Genomic DNA, 12,765 nt, shown 5'->3' on the forward strand with positions numbered 1-12,765 from the left:
GCCAGTCACATAACTCAGGACTCCCCCTGGTGGTTATATATAATATAGCAGCTGGAGTTTGCTTGACTATTTTACAGTTTCTTCAAGTTGCCTTTTTTTTTTTTCTGGAAAAAAAATAATTAGAACAGTAAAATGTTTTATTTGACGCATGAGACTACATTTTTCCAAGGGCTGTACATGGGGAGAACTAGATGATTGTTAATGATGTCCTGATATGGAAAAACGCAGATTTGAAAGAGTGCACTTTGTTTTTTTTAACATGGCCGCAAGAAGCCATCATTACAGTCTCTGTCCAAACCGCTCTGGGCTCGCTTTTTGAAACAGTCATTCCCTGCTGCCTCCCCACTGATGACACCCAAATAACGTACCTGCCCTCCCCAACCATTCTCTCTGGTCTCATATGGCCACCTATCTCTCCAGTACCTGTTCATGGATGATCCAAAGTCACCTAAAGCTCCACATGTATAAAACAGAGCTCATCACCTTTCCTCCTAGAGGTGGGGTAGGCCACGTGCGGCACTCCAGCTGCTGTGGAACTACACATCACAGCATGCCCTGCACTAGTTTTACTATTCGGGCATGCTAAAACTGTGGGAAGTGTAGTTCCACAGCAGCTGGCATACCAGACATCATCTTCCGCTGTTGTCTCCATGTCAGCACCAACTTCCGGCTGGGTTACCTCTGGCCGCTATCTCTCCACTTTAGTCCCTCCTTGATCAGGCTCATTTTGCCTATTTCGGGTAAATAATACTAGATTACTAGTATTTTTTTTTTTTTTTTAACTGTACATGGGTCAAATGCTGGCTATACATTGGTACGAGGCATGCGATAGATTGTACAGTTCAAAAGCACCATACAATCTATCATACCTCCGCAATTGCCGGGCAATGGGATCGGCTGATCATATGTGCAGCACATATGATCAGCTGATGCGATATGGGACCCGCGGGTCATCCATCGCATCGTATTCGCACCCAAAACATGCCTGATGTGCATACGATAGGTCAAATGACGGGTCAATATCATATATTTGTACACAATATCGACCTAGTTTATGGCATAAGTCGCACCGAGCAAACGTTCCGATTGTGTCTGTATAGTTGCACTAGCAATTTCAGACACACGCATGCAGAAATGTACAGGAAAGATATTGGACATTCCTGCGCGGTTACTTGGCGGTGTCCATTCCGATGCACAGAGATAGGTTTGCAGATCTGCAATCACCCCACCCCCACTCACAAAGACTGTCAGTGGGCAGACATGGAACAGATGTATTAAGCCTGGAGAAGTGATAAAGCAGTGATAAGAGGAAGGTGATAACGCACCAGCCAATCAGCTCCTGTCATTTTTCAAAGCTGTAATGATTGGCTGGTGTTATCACCAGTTATCACCTTCCAGTTATCACTACTCCCGGCTCAATACATCTGCCCCCATGGTTAAGGGGGGTACACACTGAGCGATCGCTGCTTAAAATTTAAGCAATCTGACTAGATTGCTTAGATATTAAAGCAGCGATCACTCCGTGTGTACCCCTCACAGCGATAGCGATGCGCAGCCCCGCGCATCGCCATCACTGCTGCTAGATCTAGCAGGTCGCTGACTTCACCCGCTGGGTGAAATGAGCGCCCCCCCCCCCCTTTCCCTGCACACTCAGCACGCATCGCACTGTGCTGAGCAGGGGGGAGAGATGTGTGCTGAGCAGTTCGCATCTCTCCCTAGATCTGCCCATGAATACGGGCCTGTAGATGCTGCAGCAGACGTTGTTGCGCAGTGCAAGCAAATAGTAGCTTTGAACTATCATAGGTCAGAGAAATGGCAGCAAATGTAAGAGCTGCGTTACTTCCATCATGCTAACATGCTTCCGTGTATGGAGTGCAACAGTTTTATATAGAGTTCCTGGGGAACAGTCTATTTTGTACTGCAAACTGCAATTACAATGGGGCTAAATCTGGAAACCAGACCTGTTTGCTATGACACAAAACACCTCCCCCCTCACTGTTACCTGTGAAGGACCTGTCTTTTCTCTGTGACATTCTAGCTCCACAGCTTAAACTGGAGTTGCAGGTTATTCGGGCGGCTGAGACGCCTGGGCGGGAGGTGCCGCAGTATAATGCATTCTGAGTCTGTGTCAGAGGTTAGATTTTTAACTTGACCCTTTTACAGTAATTAATTCTCTATTCCAACTGAGATATTATTGTATGGTTTACAGCTAACGCTAGAAAAATAAAAATGATAACATGCGGGGGTTACTCTTTGGTACAATGTCATGTGTAATACATTCCGAGGGCATTCTCAGTGGCACTTTTCCAATCACCAGGTATAGACACCAGTGTGAGAGCTGGGCACGGTTATATAATGGTAACATGTAACCGCAATAAGATATGGCCTTACAGCTGCTATGGAACTACACATCCCAGCACGCCCTGCTACAATTCTAACGTGCCCTAACTGCAAAAGTATGGCATGCTGGGATGTGTGTTTCCACCGCAGCTGGAGGGATGCATGTTAAATACCCCTGATCTGTAACTTGCAGCTCTCCTGGCAAGGCAAGGAGCGTCTTCTGTTTTTTATTTTTTCTACCTGGCTCCAACATAATCCACGGTGCTGTACAAGCACAGCACATTATTCAGACACATCACTTATTGGGTCAACTGATCTTACAGCCTAATGTACCTATCGCAGGCTGACCAACAACTGAAGCCTGTTTACCACTATGTCTTTGGGCAGCGGAAATTAACCGGTGGTTCTGCGGTAACCCTTAATGAAAACAGACAAAATATAATACCCCTTTCACATCGCACAAATAACCCGGTACCGACACGGCATATTGCCGTGTCGAACCGGGTCAGTGTGCGATGTGAAAGCACACTGGGCGATTTAGCGGGTCGCCTGACCCGGTAAATCAACCCGGTAAAAAAGAAGGGTTTTACCCGGGTTGATTACCGGGTCAGGTGCGGTGTGAATGGGAGCCGTGTCGATGCGACACGGTTCCCATTCACAAGATAGGGAGAGGCGGCGCTGGAGATGAGCTCATCTCCCGACGCCGCCTCCACCCCCGCCCCTGCTGCTGCTGCGGCCTCCGTTGTCATGGCAACCGACCCGGTATATTGCCGGGTCGGGAAGCCTGCAACGGAGCGCAAATGCCGGATCCCACCCGGTAAGTACACGTTTGTCTTACCGGGTAGGACCCGGCCTTTGCGGTGTAAATGCAGCATTAGATAGCATCGTGCTCATAGTTAAAATAAGAATTTACTTACCGATAATTCTATTTCTCGTAGTCCGTAGTGGATGCTGGGAACTCCGTAAGGACCATGGGGAATAGCGGCTCCGCAGGAGACTGGGCACATCTAAAGAAAGCTTTAGGATCACCTGGTGTGCACTGGCTCCTCCCCCTATGACCCTCCTCCAAGCCTCAGTTAGGATACTGTGCCCGGACGAGCGTACACAATAAGGAAGGATTTTGAATCCCGGGTAAGACTCATACCAGCCACACCAATCACACTGTACAACTTGTGATCTGAACCCAGTTAACAGCATGATAATAGAGGAGCCTCTAGAAAAGATGGCTCACTACAACAATAACCCGAATTTTTTGGTAACAATAATTATGTACCAGTATTGCAGACAATCCGCACTTGGGATGGGCGCCCAGCATCCACTACGGACTACGAGAAATAGAATTATCGGTAAGTAAATTCTTATTTTCTCTGACGTCCTAGTGGATGCTGGGAACTCCGTAAGGACCATGGGGATTATACCAAAGCTCCCAAACGGGCGGGAGAGTGCGGATGACTCTGCAGCACCGAATGAGAGAACTCCAGGTCCTCCTCAGTCAAGATATCAAATTTGTAGAATTTTACAAACGTATTTGCTCCTGACCAAGTAACTGCTCGGCAAAGTTGTAAAGCCGAGACCCCTCGGGCAGCTGCCCAAGATGAGCCCACCTTCCTTGTGGAGTGGGCATTTTAAGATTTTTGGCTGTGGCAGGCCTGCCACAGAATGTGCAAGCTGAATTGTACTACAAATCCAACGAGCAATCGTCTGCTTAGAAGCAGAAGCACCCAGTTTGTTGGGTGCATACAGGATTAACAGCGAGTCAGATTTTCTGACTCCAGCCGTCCTGGAAACATGTATTTTCAGGGTCCTGACCACGTCAAGCAACTTGGAATCCTCCAAGTCCTTAGTAGCCGCAGGTACCACAATAGGTTGGTTCATGTGAAATGCAGAAACCACCTTAGGTAGAAAATTTGAGGACGAGTCCTCAATTCTGTCCTTTCAGAATGAACTATTAAGTAAGGGCTTTTATATGATAAAGCCGCCAATTCTGACACCCGCCTGGCTGAAACCAGGGCTAACTCGTCACTTCCATGTGAGATATTTTAAGTCCACAGTGGTGAGTGGTTCAAACCAATGTGACTTTAGGAAAACTCAACACAACATTGAGATCCCCAAGGTGCCACTGGAGGCACAAAAGGAGACTGTATATGCAGTACCCCTTTTACAAATGTCTGAACTTCAGGCACTGAAGCCAGTTCTTTTTGGAAGAAAATCGACAGGGCCGAAATTTGAACCTTAATGGACCCTAATTTTAGGCCCATAGACAGTCCTGTTTGCAGGAAATGGAGGAAACGACCCAGTTGAAATTCCTCTGTAGGGGCCTTCTTGGCCTCACCCCACGCAACATATTTTCGCCAAATGCGGTGATAATGTTTTGCGGTTACGTCTTTCCTGGCCTTGACCAGGGTAGGGATCTTCAGGATCCGGCGTTCAACCGCCATGCCGTCAAACGCAGCCGCGGTAAGTCTTGGAACAGACAAGGCCCTTGCTGGAGCAGGTCCTTTCTTAGAGGTAGAGGCCACGGTTCGTCCGTGAGCATCTCTTGAAGTTCCGGATACCAAGTCCTTCTTGGCCAATCCGGAACCACGAGTATAGTTCTTACTCCTCTCCTTCTTATGATTCTCAGTACTTTTGGTATGAGGGGCAGAGGAGGGAACCCATACACTGACTGGTACACCCACGGTGTTACCAGAGCGTCCACCGCTATTGCCTGAGGGTCCCTTGACCTGGCGCAATATCTGTCTAGTTTTTTGTTTAGACGGGACGCCATTATGTCCATCTTTTGTTTTTCCCAACGGTTTACAATCAGGTGGAAGACTTCTGGGTGAAGTCCCCACTCTCCCGGGTGAAGGTCGTGTCTGCTGAGGAAGTCTGCTTCCCAGTTGTCCACTCCCGGAATGAACACTGCTGACAGTGCTATCACATGATTTTCCGCCCAGCGAAAATCCTTGCAGCTTCTGCCATTGCCCTCCTGCTTCTCGTGCCGCCCTGTCTGTTTACGTGGGCGACTGACGTGATGTTGTCCGATTGGATCAATACCGCCTGACCCTGAAGCAGGGGTTTCGCTTGACTTAGGGCATTGTAAATGGCCCTTAGTTCCAGAATGTTTTTATGAAGAGATGTCTCCAGGCTTGACCATAAGCCCTGGAAATTCCTTCCCTGTGTGACTGCTCCCCAGCCTCGCAGGCTGGCATCCGTGGCCACCAGGACCCAGTCCCGAATGCCGAATCTGCGGCCCTCTAGAAGATGAGCACTCTGCAACCACCACAGGAGGGATACCCTTGTCCCTGGTGACAGGGTTATCCGCTGAAGCATCTGAAGATGCGACCCGGACCATTTGTCCAGAAGGTTCCACTGTGCGTGGAATCTGCCGAATGGGATTGCTTCGTAGGAAGCCACCATTTTTACCCAGAACCCTTGTGCATTGATGCACTGAGACTTGGTTCGGTTTTAGGAGGTTCCTGACTAGCTCGGATAACTCCCTGGCTTTCTCCTCCGGGAGAAGCACCTTCTTTCTGGACTATGTCCAGAATCATCCCTAGGAACAGAAGACAAGTCGTCGGAACCAGCTGCGATTTTTGGAATATTGAAAATCCAATCGTGCTGCCGCAACACTACCTGATATAGTGCTACACCGATCTCCAACTGTTCCCTGGATCTTACCCTTATCAGGGAATCGTCCAAGTAAAGGATAACTAAAATTCCCTTCCTTCGAAGGAATATCATCATTTCGGTCATTACTTCAGTAAAGACCCGGGGTGCCGTGGACCATCCCTACGGCAGCGTCCGAACTGATACAGTTCTGTACCATAACCTGAAATACCCTTGGTGAGAAGGTTAAATTTTGACATGAAGGTAAGCCTCCTTGATGTCCCGAGACATCATGTAGTCCCCTTCTTCCAGGTTTGCAATCACTGCTCTGAGTGACTCAATTTTGAATTTGAACCTCTGTATGCAAGTGTTCAAAGATTTTAGATTTTAGATTTTAAAATCGGTCTCACCGAGCCGTCTGGCTTCGGTACCACAATAGTGTGGAATAATACCCCGTTCCCTGTTGCAGGAGGGGTACCTTGATTATCACCTGCTGGGAATACAGCTTGTGAATGGCTTCCAAAACTGCCTCCCTGTCAGCGGGAGACGTCGGTAAAACAGACTTTTGGAAACGGCGAGGGGAAAACGTCTCGAATTCCAATTTGTACCCCTGAAATATTATCTGAAGGATCCAGGGGTCTACTTGCGAGTGAGCCCACTGCGCACTGAAATTCATTGAGAACGGGACCCCACCGTGCCTGAATTTGTAAAGCCCTAGCGTCATACTGAGGGCTTGGCAGCGGCGGAAAAGGGTTTCTGTTCCTTGGAACTGGCTGATCTCTGCAGCCATTTTCCTCTCCCTCTGTCACGAGCAGAAAAGAGGAACCCTTTTGTCCGCTTGCCAACCAGGACTGCGCCTGATAATACGGCGTCTTATTTTGAGAGGCGACCTGGGGTACATCCCCTCTTTTAAGGCAATACTTCCAAATGCCGTTTGGAATCCGCATCACCTGACCACTTTACTGGAATAATTGGACAACGCACTTATACTTGATGCCAGTCGGCAAATATTCCGCTGTGCATCCTGCATATATAGAAATGCATCTTTTAATTGCTCTATAGGCAATAATATACTGTCCTTATCTAGGATATCATATTTCCAGTCAGGGAATCCGACCACGCCAACCCAGCACTGCACATCCAGGCTGAGGCGATTGCTGGTCGCAGTATAACACCAGTATGTGTGTAAATACATTTTAGGATACGCTCCTGCTTTCTATCAGCAGGATCCTTAAGGGCGGCCATCTCAGGAGAGGGTAGAGCCCTTGTTTTTACAAGCGTGTGAGCGCTTTATCCACCCTAGGGGGTGTTTCCCAACGCACCCTAACCTCTGGCGGGAAAAGGTATACTGCCAATAACTTTTTAGAAAATATCAATTGTTATCGGGGGGAAACCCACGCATCATCACACACCTCATTTTATTTCTCAGATTCAGGAAAACTACAGGAAGTTTTTCCTCACCAAACATAATACCCCTTTTTTTTGGTGGTATTCATATTATCAGAAAAGTGTAAACTTTTTCCATTGCCTCAATCATGCAATGTGTGGCCCTATTGGAAATCACGGTTGTCTCTTCACCGTCGACACAGGAGTCAGTACCCCTGTCGGCATCTGTATCTGAGGTAACGGGCGCTTTAGGGCCCCTGTATGAGACGTCTGGACATGCACAAGCTGAGTAGCCGGCTGTCTCATGTCAACCACTGTCTTTTATACAAAGCTGACACTGTCACGCAATTTCAACAGTACATCCACTCAGGTGTCGACCCCCTAGGGGGTGACAACACAATTTCAGACACTCTACTCCGTCTCCTTATCATTTTTCTCCTCATACATGTCGACACCAACGTACCGACACACAGCACACACACAGGGAATGCTCTGATAGAGGACAGGACCCCACTAGCCCTTTGGGAAGACAGAGGGAGAGTTTGCCAGCACACACCAGAGCGCTATATATATACAGGGATAACCTTATATAAGTGTTTTTCCCTTTATAGCTGCTGTATTGTTATATACTGCGCCTAATTTGTGCCCCCCTCTCTTTTTTAACCCCTTTCTGTAGTGTAGTGACTGCAGGGGAGAGCCAGGGAGCTTCCCTCCAACTGAGCTGTGAGGGAAAATGGCGCCAGTGTGCTGAGGAGATAGGCTCCGCCCCTTTCTCTGCGTCCTTATCATCCTTTTTCTGTATGTTTTGGCAGGGGTTAAATGCATCCATATAGCCCAGGAGTTATATGTGATGCATTTATTTTAGCCATAAAAGGTTTTTTTATCGATTTATTGCGTCTCAGGGCGCTGCCCCCCCCAGCGCCCTGCACCCTCAGTGACCGGAGTGTGAAGTGTGCTGAGAGCAATGGCGCACAGCTGCGGTGCTGTGCGCTACCTTATCTGAAGACAGGATCGTCTTCTGCCGCCGATTTTTCCGGACCTCTTCGCTCTTCTGGCTCTGTAAGGGGGCCGGCGGCGCGGCTCCGGTGACCCATCCAGGCTGAACCTGTGATCGTCCCTCTGGAGCTAATGTCCAGTAGCCTAAGAAGCCCAATCCACTCTGCACGCAGGTGAGTTCGCTTCTTCTCCCCTTAGTCCCTCGATGCAGTGAGCCTGTTGCCAGCAGGTCTCACTGAAAATAATAAACCTAAACTAAAACTTTCACAAAGAGCTCAGGAGAGCCCCTAGTGTGCACCCTTCTCGTCGGGCACAGAAATCTAACTGGGGCTTGGAGGAGGGTCATAGGGGGAGGAGCCAGTGCACACCAGGTGATCCTAAAGCTTTCTTTAGATGTGCCCAGTCTCCTGCGGAGCCGCTATTCCCCATGGTCCTTACGGAGTTCCCAGCATCCACTAGGACATCAGAGAAAATCAGTAATGCTAACCACAATGCTATCAATCCACATAAATTAGTGGCTGAAAAGGTTACAACAGAGTGAATAATCATTTATATATACACAGCAACTATCAGTCCAAACCTTAAGGCCCCCATACACAGGTCAGAGCAACAAGTCTGACCTGATTCCCCGGCAGCTGCCCGGGAGGGCTACATCAGATTCGGCACTTGATGTGCCATTTTTATGGTGCCCATACACTTGTGCGATGCCCCGAGACGCGACATCGCGGGGCATCGCACCGGCAGTTCAGGTGCGATGAAATCGCACCTGAACTGCCAAAGTGATTACCATGCAATCAATCGCATAGTAATCACGTGATGGGCACGTCACCGCCGAGTGGGAACGGCCTCCATCTGCTCCCGGCGGGTGCCCATCGCGCATAGTAGTGCGATATATCGCATGTGTTTTTAAAAACACATGCGATCGCACTGCGATTTGATAAATATTAACTGCAGCACATACTATCTTGAGACGCGAGATTCGACCGGCCAGCCCGCGCATCTCGTCGCAAGGTACCTAAAATGTGCATACAATCCTTCCATTTCTCTCTCAGATGCGGTCGAAATCCAAGGTTAGCACCGATTATCTCACAAGTGTATGGGCATCATTACAGGCACTTTGCATCAGATAAATCTCATCAGATTTATCTGATGGCTGGCCCTCATTGCTGGGGGGAGGGTTGCTAAACAGTGAATTAAAAAGGAGCAGCCAAAGCTGCGTCACTTCCTGATCCTGGGTGGGTGGGCCCACACAGGATGCCAGTCAAGTGTCCATGCGATATATCGCAGGTGCTTAAAAGGCACCCGCGATGTGCCGCTGATGGCCCTAAATCCGATTTAGCCTATGTGGTGCACATAGGATCTGTAGGGTCCGATCCGATGCGCACGGGAACGCCATCGGTCCAACCTCATGTCAAACACAGACAATTCGGCCAGTTTTTATCCAATTTATCGGAACAATCCGTCGGAATCAGATAAAAACAAGCCAAATCGCTCCTGTGTATGGGGGCTTTGTACAAAGCTTAACTGGAAAGAGCGATTGCAACAGTTAACAGTAGCTGAGAACACCGGCCATGGTGAATGGATGGGAACCTCCACAACACACAATACTCCATTATGGAAGCCCAGGGTGTACAGCATGCCAGCGGAGCTAGCCAGGATCTAGCAGAGGTACATTACATGCAGGCGGGGGACATTCATGACAAACAATAGCCTATTACTACTGCTACACTAATTACAATTATTTGCTACTAACAGTTTATGGAAACCTAGAATTTGATGGCAGATCAGAACCTAGCCCATCACGTCTGATCATTTTTATTCCTAAGTAAGATCAGCCCATTTTTCCAAATTCAGAATAGTTGTGTGCCTCTCTCAATTGTTTTTTATGGGCCTGATCAGCGATGGTTGGTAATGCTGCCGCTATATGCAAATATTAATCTCAGCCTTCCCCTTGTGGATTTACCAGACACACACATTACACGCCAATGGAACAGCCCCTTTTTGCGGGCACCTCCCAGCCTCCACCCTGAAACGCCAAGGGAATTTTCAGCCATGCGCAGCAGCAAAACAATCGCTCAACTGCAGAAGCATCGTCACTGCGCCGGTCTCTGAATCAGGCCCACACTATATTAGTTTCTGCCACCTCTACTGGGAAGCGCTACTCCATATCCACTTCTGTGAGATAAGTTGTCTCCAAATTTCCCCTAAACTTGCTGTGCAGCAGTCACGATGCACAACAACCTGTTCCAAAGCTCGCCTTTAGAGAACGCTTCCCTCCTCGTAATTAAAACCCTTGATATATTTGAAAGCTGTTGTGATATACGCCTTCTGCCTTCATTGATCCAAACTATACATATTTATAACCTCTAGTCTTTCCCAGTCTGTTTTGTGACATCTCTAATTTAAAATGTGAAGACATGGCCCCCGAACCTGAACATAGTGTTCTAGGTGTGGCTGCTGCATCACCTTTCTCTCTTTCTGCAAAAAAATTCCTCACCCTACTCATCTTAGAACCAGACTGCCCTACCCCATCTCTCTGTTACACTGTCTGCCTACCAAAGTCACCTGAGCCAGCCCCTCCTGGTAATTCAGTGCCTTTAATATGAGTTTTAGCTGTAGGCCTTTTAAGTGTCAAAAGCACAATCAGCATATTCTTGACATTAAACTTTAGTTGTCACAGTCTTGACATTTTCTAGTTCCCAGCTCCCCTGGTATACCAACCCAGTTTCATAACTTCAATACCTTTCCTAGGGTCACAAACAAGACAAATTAAAGAGCACAGTAATACAACTACAGATCGCTTGGGGTACTCTACTTCATACAACGCTCGGTTGTCTACCCTTAAATCAATAACTTATCCAGCTTTAAATCTCATCCCAAACATTCCTATTTATTTAGCAATTTTCCATGTAGGACACAATCAAAGGGCTTTCTAAAATCTACCATATGTTATTTTGATCAACCAGTCCAAAGTGTTTGATTGGATGATTTGTTTGACAGGACCAACCCCCCTCCCACACACACAGTAACTCCATGCGGATTGGGATTCTGGACATGGCCGGTGCTTGAGTTATTCCAGTTCTTTCAGCAGGGTTCCCATTATTTTACCCATGACCGATGTCAGGCTCACTAGTCTGTAGTTGACAGTAGTTTCCTTAAGTCAGGTTTTATGCGGTAGTAATATATCTTCATAGCAGCTAGATAATTCTGCTAACCATGTTCCCCTCAGCCCCATCTGTGTAGGTCTGACACATTAATCGTGTCCACTTTCAGGCTTTGGAGCTCTGCTAGGATATTCTCCCCTGTAAACAGACTGGTATCCATGAATTCCATTCAATTGCTTCCACCATGCCAAAGAATCACACATTTCACAGTCTCTGCAGTCACTTTGTCTTTATACTAAATCATTAATATTAAGCTCCAATCTCCAAGAACCTTCAACATGTCATGTTTTCAGGATTTCCGTAATCATGCACAAGTGAGTTCATGTATTTTTGCCAGCAGTTAGCACACCTGTTTCCATCAACAGAAATGTTGGTGTTGAAACCACAGTACTAAGCCATACTGCTTGGCGATTACTGGATACTAAGCCCCCATCCCCCTACGTACGTCTGATGATGCTTACAAATGGCAGCAGTAAGTTTAATATTGTTAGCAGCAAGTGACATTCCTCTCCAGTGGCTTGTACTCCATTGAAGGCATTCTGGATGTCCCTACTTTTGGGGGAAAGTAAAAAGACCCATGTCAGTTCATATCAGCAAATTAGCATCTACCGTATTTATTGCCTCACCTTTTAATGATGTCCTGCATTAAGTCCCTGTCCAGTTCTTTCTGTCCACGAGGTCTGTAGGTTACCCATTAACTTCTCCCCAGTGGCTGTAATTTCTGTAATAGTTTGTATCACAAGTAGAATTTATGTTTTATTATTATCATCATCCTTTATTTATATGGCGCCACAAGGGATCCGCAGCGCCCATCAGAGTACATAACAAATGAGCAAAACAAGAAAACAGCAAGTTATAGTGCAAAACAATATAGAACAAGTATGGAAAATCAGGGGTTAGGTGCCATCAAAGGGAATATGGAGTACAAGATAGTGTAAGAGCAGGAAAAGCACACGAGGGAAGAAGGCCCTGCTCGAGAGCTTACAAATAGGATTTTAATTACCTACCGGTAAATCTCTTTCTCCTAGTCCATAGGGGATACTGGGGATGGTACTTTAGTACGATGGGGTAGAGATGGGTACACAGGAGCCGGCGCACTTAAACCAAACTTTAGTGTATGTATGTATGTATGTATGTATGTATGTATGTATGTATGTATGTATGTATGTATGTATGTATGTATGTATGTATGTTGGCTCCTCTCCTCTATGCCCCCTCCCCCAGCTTCAGTTAAGAAAAAACTGTGTCCGAAGGAGACGGAACATACTTCGAGAGGAGGACATAACCAGCA

The 12,765-nt window shown here is 47.2% G+C and overlaps 1 long non-coding RNA gene across 1 annotated transcript; it reads right to left on the bottom strand.

Moving 5' to 3' along the window:
- Positions 1 to 11,938: 11,938 nt before the first annotated feature.
- On the bottom strand, positions 11,939 to 12,552 carry LOC134958416 (uncharacterized). Its single transcript, XR_010186997.1, has 2 exons — positions 12,101 to 12,552; positions 11,939 to 12,026 (listed from the first exon to the last, which is right to left on the bottom strand). It is a non-coding gene; the product is annotated as an uncharacterized LOC134958416 (long non-coding RNA).
- Between the last annotated feature and the right edge of the window lie 213 nt (positions 12,553 to 12,765).

Source organism: Pseudophryne corroboree, chromosome 9 (genome assembly GCF_028390025.1).
Source record: "Pseudophryne corroboree isolate aPseCor3 chromosome 9, aPseCor3.hap2, whole genome shotgun sequence".
Lineage (NCBI taxonomy): Eukaryota > Metazoa > Chordata > Amphibia > Anura > Myobatrachidae > Pseudophryne > Pseudophryne corroboree.